Here is a 10,077-nt window from a genome sequence, read left to right as displayed (position 1 = left end):
GACACTACAGACAAAGGGATGATATCTATGATCTATAGAGAACTCCTCAAACTCAACACTCAGAAAACAGATAATCACGTAAAAAAAATGGGCAGAAGACATGAACAGACACTTCTCCAAAGAAGACATACAAATGGCTAACAGACACACGAAAAAATGTTCATCATCATTAGCCATCAGGAAGATTCAAATCGAAACCACACTGAGATACCACCTTACACCAGTTAGAATGATCAAAATTAACAAGACAAGTGTTGGAGAGAATGTGGAGAAAGGGGAACCCTCTTACACTGTTAGTGGGAATGCAAGTTGCTATAGCTACTTTGGAAAACAGTGTGGAGATTCCTTAAGAAATTAAAAATAGAGCTACCCTATTGCACTACTGCAATTGCACTACTGGGTATTTACCCCAAAGATACAGATGTAGTGAAAAGAAGGGCCATATGTACCCAATGTTCATAGCAGCAATGACCACAATCGCCAAACTGTGGAAAGAACAAAGAGGCCCTTCAACAGACAAATGGATAAAGAAGATACGGTCCATACATACAACAGAATATTATGCCTCCATCAGAAAAGATGAATACCCAACTTTTGTATCAACATGACAGGACTAGAAGAGAATATGCTGAGTTAAATAAGTCAAGCAGAGAGAGTCAATTATCATAGGTTTCACTTACTTGTGGAGCATAAGGAATAATATGGAGGACATTAGGAGAAGGAAAGGAAAAGTAAATTGGGGGAAATTGGAGGGGGAGATGAAGCATGAGATTCTGTTGACTCTGAGAAACAAGGGAGACTGGTGAGGAGTTAGGTGAGCCTGGTGGTTGGCATTAAGGAGGGCATGTATTGCATGGAGCACTGGGTGTGGTGCATAAACAATGAATCTTGGAACACTGAAAAAATAAAATATAATTTTTAAAAAATTTGACTTCTTCAGAATTTCTGAAAATATAATGAAATAATCAATGTTATGACAATATAACTACATCAATATTTATGTCAACATGTTATATGTTATATTAAATTTGTTATATATTCTTTTTCTAAGTATTAAAAAAAGAAATTTACTATAATGGAATATTATTCAGCCATTAAAAAGAATGAAACTTTGCCCTTTGCTTAAACATGGGTAGACTTTGAGGCATTATGCTAAGTTACATAAATAAGAAAGAGAAAGCAAATACTGTATGATCTCACTTAAATGTTGAATCTAAAAAAGAAAAACAAAAAACAAAAGCCAAGCTCACTGATACAGAAAATAAATAAGAAATATGAACACACTTCCCACATCATTCTCTACTTGCCACGATACTGAAATATAAAGATATTTACTAAAAAAAATAACAAAATAATAAAATAAAACATACAGCTCTTCTGTGTGATAATTTTACATAGATTTCTCCTCTCAAAATATGCCTTAATCTTCCCTTCTAAATACACATATTTTCCCTCCATATTAAAAATTTTTCTCTAAATTTACAGATTTAGGTTTTAAAATCTAATGACATACTAACTAGTCACGTGGTCCTTGGCAAGTTTTTTGATCTCTGAGTCCCTATTTTCTAATCCTAAAAATGTAAAAGTATAGCCTACAAGTGTGTTTTGAGAAATAAATAAGCTAACCATGTAAATCAACACAGTTGTTAAGAGCAGCGGAGTCAGATGTCTGCATTTTAAATCCAATAAAGTTACTTAACTTTGTAAGAATAATTTATCCCATATATATATTGAAGATAATAAGAGCACTCAGTTTATAGCTATAAATTTTATATTTATATAAATGAAATGATCTACATAAATAATTTAGTATAATGACTATTAACTACTATTAGCTGCTATTATTTTTAAGAACCTGGAATACAACAGACACTCAAGAATTGTTGGTGCTATCACTCTCCTATCACCAACCACTATATCTTTTACCTTTAACTATCCTCTATGGAAAGTACATGTCTCCTTTAGCTATTTTATTCTTATCAATAATGGTGGGTAAGGGACACATTCTAGGGGTTTTTTTGCAAATAACCCTAATACCCTAATTTAAGACCTCTTTAGTGCTTTAGTTTGATTTTTTAGGATCTTTCTGAGGATGTTTTTGAGAACATCCAATTTAACACCATCCAGTGGCGCAAAAATGAGACCCAAGGTAGATAGACAAATAAATGTATTTAACATTTATTGCCGTAGGCAATTTTTCACATAGGCATCCCATGTAATATTTATTTAGCATAACCTTGAACTATCTCTTTCTACCCAAAGGGTAAGTATTCGTGAATAGATAAAATTTTTAAACAATATAAGCACATTACTATATACTTTAATGATTCTCATACAGCATGAATGGGATTTAGGAGGGGGAAGAAGTCTATGACCCAGCATAATCTTACATGGCTCATCAGAGCTTTTACTGTGTCCTTTTCTTCACTCATACTCTTTAAAGTTGCTTTTTTCTTCCTTAATGAACTACTTTTACACAGAATTCTATAACCAGTCATGTACTTTTAAAAATATATCTTGTTATCAAGGCACAGGTTTATAAAAAGACAATTATTCAGTGTTAGTACTTCAATCCCAATCTGAGACAAACATTAAATCTTCTATTAGTCAATATGTTCTCATTATTCTTGGGAGACCACTAAGTACTACAAAAATAAGTCAAATACCACTTTTTTTCAAAGTTGTTTGTTGTTTTTTTTTTTTTGAGAGAAGGAGACTCTTAAGCAGGCTCCATGCCCAGCATTGCACCAGAGGTCGTGCTCCATCCTATGACCCTGAGATCACGACTTGAGCAGAAATCAAGAGTCTGCCACTTAACTGACTGAGCCACTCAGGTGTCCCACAAATACCACTTATTAATCCCACTTCAACTCAATAATGTTTTGGCTTCACAAATTTCTTCAAAACTAAGGAAGGTGATTCTGAATTAAACTGGTAAGAACAGATACTACACTTGATCTTAACCAAAAGGCCGAGAAGCGATGTGATTCTGAATTAAAATAAAAATTTTCATTTTCCCATCATGCCAAAATGTTTCAAATATTCTTGTGCTAAATGACAGAACATTAATTTTAGAGTGACAAGTACCCCCACAAATCTCATTATGCTAATACTAACTACAATTTCTACCTTAGGGTAAAGTCAGATCAATTCATTCAGAAATAGAGACAGCTATTGTTATTGAGCATGGCATAATGGAAATAAATTAATCAAACCTACATCTATACATGCATAGACTCTTTAAATAAGTCTAGCTTCTAGATGCCTCAGTTTCCATTTTATCAATAAGATACAATATTCTTCCTCCTGACAAATTTGCAAGTTTGCCTTGAAAATGAACCATTTCCAACCATTGTGAAATTAAAATTTCTAAACTAACAGAACTACAAAAAATAAATCTTGAGCTTGGGAAAAATACTTTAAATAGTAGGAAATATAAATGTGGAACCGCAAGGAGAATAAGTCTGCTATTATATTTGAGACTTCAACATCCTTCTTTCAGTAGGAATAATTCAGATGGAATGCAGAATGTAACAAAAAAACCTACTGTACCTATTACAAATGTATAAAGCAACCTCACAGAAAGGGGTGAGGAAAAAGGTATTGACCTGAGTACATTTGGAAATGAATGGCATCTGTAAAACTAAAGCCAAAAAGAACGCACATAAGCATTGTATTCTAATTGATAAAGCTGGATGTACAGATTAACAATTTCGACACTGTATACATGTATACTGCAACTGAATAATTAGGTAAGTGGATGGCAGTGGGTGGGAGCCAGATTTCCCACTACTGGAGTGGAAATTCACAGACAAGTAAGGGGAAGAGGCTATAATGATCTATGTAATAATGTATTAGAGTTGGAGACATCAATAAGAACTTGTATTTTACTGGTTACATATAGAAATATGTGTGTGTCTGTATACGTGGGTTAGTATACATACATACATTTATATGCTCTGTCATCTGAGGGGGCCTAGAAGCAATGGGCTCCTAGAAGCAACAAGAATACCTAAGGCCCAGGGGGCACCTGGGTGGCTCAGTGAGTTAAGCCGCTGCCTTCGGCTCAGGTCATGATCTCAGGGTCCTGGGATCGAGTCCTGCATCGGGTTCTCTGCTCAGCAGGGAGCCTGCTTCCCTCTCTCTCTCTCTCTGCCTGCCTCTCTGTCTACTTGTGATCTCTCTCTGTCAAATAAATTAAAAAAAAAAAAAAAAAAGAATACCTAAGGCCCAGAGGCACCTGGGTGGCTTGGTCAGTTGAGAGTCTGACTCTTGTTTTTGGCTTAGGTCGTGATCTCACAGTCTTGGGATAGCACCCAGCATCAGGCTGTCACACTCAGCATGGAGTCTACTTGTCCCTCTCCCTCTGCTCCTTCCACTGCTCGCGTGCTCACACACTCACTCTCTCTGAAGTGAATAAATAAATAAAATCTTAAAAAAAAAAAATACCTAAGGCCCTGATCTTGGTTTCTAATACCATTTTTCAGTAAAAGGAACCAACGAAATGGCTGATTCTAGGACTGGAGCAGGAAATATACAAGGTGAGCTCTTGAAGTGACAGAAAGTAAGTTCCTATGGAATATTCCCAAAAAAGGGAAATCATAATGACGGGGTATGTCAAACAGGCACAAGAGCCAACTGAAAGAGATTCTAGTGGCCAAAGTGGAACAACTTGAATAACAAAATTAAGTAGTATTGGATTATAGCCCAAGTATATAATAAATATCATGAGTCCATACAGATATAAATAAATGGTTAAATTAATCAATGGAAAAAAGACAAATCTCCCTTGTAGAAGAATTCCAAATAAATTTATATAGGGAACTTATCCCTAAGGAGCGGAAGCAAAACTCCTGGCTCCTTAAGGGAAGGCTGCCCGTAGTAACTTCCTTGCAAAGAGTACCGTATGGAAAGGGAGAGAAAAGAGTAAGTTTAAAGTAGAAAAACCTAAAACCACTACTTCAGCCAGGTGATCAAGGTCAACATCAACAGTCATAAATCATGTTGATAGTATACAATCTTGATATAATATAATGAAAATTACATTTACCCCTGTGATCTTCCTCCTGAAAACACACAACCTTGCTAATTAGGAGGAAAAGTTCAGACAACTCCAACAAAGGGACATCTACAATATATCTGACCAGTATTCCTGAAGATGGCCAATGTCACAAAAAATAAAGCAAGACTAAGAAACTGTCACAGCCAAGAGGGGTCTAAGACATAACAAATAAATGTAATATGGTAACCTGGATGAAATCCAAAAGCAGAAAAAAAAAGTCATTTAATAAGGAATAAATAACATCTAAATGACCTAACACTTTAATTATAATCAACATACTCATGAAGCAAACTGTAATAAACTGAGCTCAATATACTGAGCCTTACGCCTTCACTATTTAACAAAGAAAGCATAAAAATAAACGAACTAAATATTCAATTCATGGGAAAAGAAAAACCTAAAAAATAGAAACATAAGGAAAACAAGAGGGGAGAAGTAAAGTCTTAAATATATTTTTTTTAATCCATGACTAAAGAAAAAAGTAGATCTGGCAAATAATCTAAATTTTATTTAAAACATGAACCAGACATACATCCAGCAAGTTGGTTTACTTTAGATTTGCTTTATAAAGGAAAAACAATGGTATCTATAAGCAAAGGAAGAAATGGAATAAACAGATAAAAATGTATTATTTTGCCTTATAACAGGCAGACTGAGGGAACATGAAGCAATTTTAGAGACAGACCCTGCAATGCACGACCTTATGTCACCCCAGCAAGTATACAAATGACTTGTAGGTGAGACAATATTCATTAACTATCATATGAATACTTCTACTACAACTATAAGTAGAGCCAGCTATATACAGGAGGAGAAACAGGATATTTTAGTAAAAGGAAGGCTGCATAAGGAGAAAGTTTCCAGAAGCAATGGATAATTAGTAAACTAAACCATAGTGACATCAGGCAGAATGGATTCAGCATAGATGGAAAGCCAGAGGGCCCCTTTCTGCACTACAGTCTCTGAAATGGATAGCAATTAAAAAGTGACTGGACGCCCAAGCAGGACAATTTTCAAAAGACAGAGGAAGAGAAAGGGGAAAGACAGAAGAAGAAAGACTAAGAAGGAAGTAGAAAAATTACAATCTGATCCTTCTAAGGAGGCATCGTCATGAGAATTCCATTCCATGAGCTTTCATAAACTCGTCATTTTAGGACTGATGAGTACCTCATAATTTTCTGAATCCTCCTCATTTTACGCATGGGAAACATGTTCCTAGATGAGGAACAAGGAAAGTCACACATTTAAGAAGAAACTCCAGACTCCAGATTTACAGTATAGTTATTATTCCCTTATACAGCATAATCCCCTATTTACTCCAACAAAAGATACGATACAAAGTAATGCACCACGATTTTTCACTATTTTTGTCATTTGTTTTTAAATTTTATTTTTATTTTTGTATATCTTGAGTAGCACCTATATTGCTGTGGGGTAATAGAAGAAAAGAAAAAAAGGAAGCTATCTTCAAACTCCATTTTGTTCAATTTGTACAGGGCTGTTTGTGCTGAAACCAAGACACTGGGGTCTCCAATAGAAACAGTCTGACAAAGTGCTGTCCTATAGGGACTTTAGCACATCCATCCTGATTCTTATTCAAATGTGTAAATCTCCAAGAAGTCCCCATTAACAGAATGTAAATACAAATTTTGCCTTTCAATACAAGATCAAGACACAATTTAAAGTTCTTTGTAATAATCCTAGCATCCTAGTCCCCAGGCCTCAGAGAGCACTTGAGGACAGAAACCTGCCACTGGCAGTGGTTTGCAGTTCAATTAAGCTGGAAGTAGGAAGTAATTCTAAGAGTCTGAATAGGTTCTTGATGAAAATATTGGTTAGGAAAATGATTGTGCCCTCATGCCTATCCAGCACATCTGGTAGGAAAGGATTGTTACTTTATTTGCATTCCATGAACAATTAAAAAAGTAATTTGCAGTTTGGGACAAACAAAGAAATGTGAAACAGCAGTTGACTGACTGAAAGCTTCCCCATTAAAGAGTAGAACTGACTAAATTACTTTAAAGTACATTTTTCTGGTAAAAGCTTCATTAATTGAGTTCTATTACTCTATGATTTATCCTGATATTTCATTTATCTTTGCAGTAATTCTGCAGAAATTGGGTGTGGAGGGAACTGTACCATAGAGAAAAGGGTTAAAAGACATTAAAGAGAAGAGTTATATTAAGATTGACTGGACAAAGGAATCACCACAGACCTTAGGAGGAGTTAGGGAGGGAGGAAGACAGAAGAAAGCTGTCAAGTCATGCCACAAACAACAGAAAAGAAGGCAAAACAAGGGTGAAAGGAACCGAATCTCTTTTTTGCAGGAAGGTCAGGAGGTGTGAGCAGAGGATTTGCTAATCATCCAGGCAGATAAGCATCCAGCAAAGCCCAAATCATTATCAATGGTGTTTCCTACAGGAGTGAACAGACCGGAGGTCTGGTCCTCAGCTAGAGTGTCTGTATTGAAGATGTACTATTCTTCAGACACAGGATAGGACATAAACAGATTCAAATTTTGTTGACCTAAAGAACTACATTTTCCTTAGGAAATTTGTGACTTAATATATAGTATATTTCATTTCTACTTGCTAAGTGAAGTTACATTGAGATAATTCTGCTTAAAAGTGTCAGGAACTCAATTTCAGATGTGCTCAGTGGCTACATTCTATAACACTAACTATCCGTAGATCAGGAAGTGAGTTAAAAAGGAGGCAAGTTTGTTAGGAACAGGGTTTAACCCTGTAGTGATGAACATAGCAAAGTATAACCTGCTGAGTTACGATAAAAGGTACTCTCTTATTTTTAATATTTCCCCTGAATCTGAGGTTCCTTTTCCATTAATTAATGTAGGGAGAACAATCACAAGATCTGTATACCACAATCTATAGTCCTTCCAACCCCCTTGCAGACATTACTAATGAATCACAGAGCCTCAGGCAGGACTCAGCTTTACCATAGCATTCAGCTGATTAAGAGTGGGCAGGAGAGTCAAAGAAATCAGCTTTCCACCTGTGATCTATTTGGTTAACTTCTTGAGATACCTTACTCAAATTAGTGAGAGGGGAAAAAAAGTAATTAGTAACGGCACTCAGTCCAAATACTAAGCACTGAAAAATAAAAGTGAAACTGGAAAAGTTTAGAGAACTACAAAACCCTCTTTAAAATTGCTATGAGACTTTTCATAGTGAGAAGTTCTAATTTTTTTTAAGAAGTTCTATTTTAAATTCAGTTTTTCTGTAATAAACATGCAGTTGTTTGAGTTTTTTTTTTAATACACATGAAGTTGTATGGTGTTTAATAATCTTCAAAGACCTTCTACATAAGATTTTAAAATTTGGTTCTTATTGCAACTCTGTGTTATAAAAGGAAGACAGAATTAAACAAAAGCAAGAAACAGCCAGAAAATAAGAAACAGAGGCTCTGGTAATTTCGCTTTGAGGATTTTGAATGGCAGAAGTATTTCTGTTCTTACAGTTCAGGGAGGGGCTTGTAATTTCTCTTCTCAGTTTAGGACTAAACACACTCTTTGACCTCCTTTATTTAAATGGACCTGCCATACTCAGGGTTTTTCTTTGCATTTCTAACTGTATTTCTGAGGCTAAGAATAAAATTGAAATCACAGCTGTTCCATGATCTGAAGCCAAATTTGATCTTAGAAACATAAACAATCACCAAATTAATATGCTTGAAGAATACGTTCACACACTTTTTCTATAGAGACAATCATATAGTTTTTCCTAGATCTGATACATTTCAATGCAAGTGGTCTTAAGTATATGTGATTAAAACAGATCTTCATTACCACAGATTGACATCAAAGACATCTTCATCCTCTAGTACAAAAAAAAGAGAAAAAAAGTCTGAATTACTACTGAGATCCTTTCAAAATTTCAACTTCCCCCTGCTCTAGTCACCTAGTATATAGAACATATACCAATTGATCCCACAGGGCTCCTTATAACTTTGTGTTTTTTGTTGTTGTTTTTTTTTTTTAAAGATTTTATTTATTTGACAGACAGAGATCACAAGTAGGCAGAGAGGCAAGCAGAGAGAGAGAGAGAGGAAGCAGGCTGTCCGCAGAGCAGAGAGCCCGATGCGGGGCTTGATCCCAGAACCCTGGGATCATGACCTGAGCCGAAGGCAGAGGCTTTAACCCACTGAGCCACCCAGGCGCCCCATAACTTTGTTTTTGATTGCAAAATTTGCTATTTGTATATACAACTGTGGTATCCTTTATTATGATGATTCAAATTATGTATGATCCAAAAAGAAATCAAGTCCTAACTCAGCATAAACCTAGCACAGAAAACCCCAAAGATTCAATCAAATCAATTTTCTCTCATTTCAAGATGTACCTTACTTTGGATACATATTTTTTTTTACTCTATATGAGCCTTCCCCTAGGATTTTTTTATTATGAATTATTGCCAGCACAAAATGCAAACTCATGAAATTGAGCTTATAGAAATGCTAGTTACATTAAACAAATTAATCTCACTCCACTTGAAGCGCCTACCTTATTTTTCTGTGTCTTCACTTTAGTACTTCTATGTTAGATTTGGGAAATTAGTAACAAAGTTGGAAATGCAATTTCTGGGTAATGTTTCCATGTCACTGTGCTTTTATTCCCAAACCATTAGGGAGTATGAGGCCTAGAGCCAGGAGGAGGATGTGACCTTGTTGTCATTTAATGATGACTAAAAACAATTCAAAAATGTTTCCTTTTAAACACAATTTGACTGATGAGGGGGAGATGTAGCCAGAGAAGTAAGCATGCATACTAACTATTGACAAATATAACTTACCTGGCACATCAAAATGCCCACCTATTACTAAACACTGCTAACAAACTTCATTAATTTTCAACATTCGGGTAATGTGAGAAGGAGCTCTAGGAGAATAAACGGTTTGTATTTGTGAAAGTGGATACTTGCTCAGTGAACACCAGGAAAATTTAATTATACTGTTTTCATCAATCTAATATTTATTCACTGATATGGAGAATTCCATAT

At 35.4% G+C, this 10,077-nt stretch overlaps 1 pseudogene; it reads right to left on the bottom strand.

Moving 5' to 3' along the window:
* Positions 1-2,874: 2,874 nt before the first annotated feature.
* On the bottom strand, positions 2,875-2,983 carry LOC123942786 (annotated as a pseudogene).
* Positions 2,984-10,077: the final 7,094 nt, after the last annotated feature.

This window comes from Meles meles, chromosome 5 (assembly GCF_922984935.1).
Source record: "Meles meles chromosome 5, mMelMel3.1 paternal haplotype, whole genome shotgun sequence".
In the NCBI taxonomy this organism is placed as follows: Eukaryota; Metazoa; Chordata; class Mammalia; order Carnivora; family Mustelidae; genus Meles; species Meles meles.
Note: the sequence above shows the minus strand (reverse complement) of the source record. Positions and strands in the feature narration are given on the sequence as shown.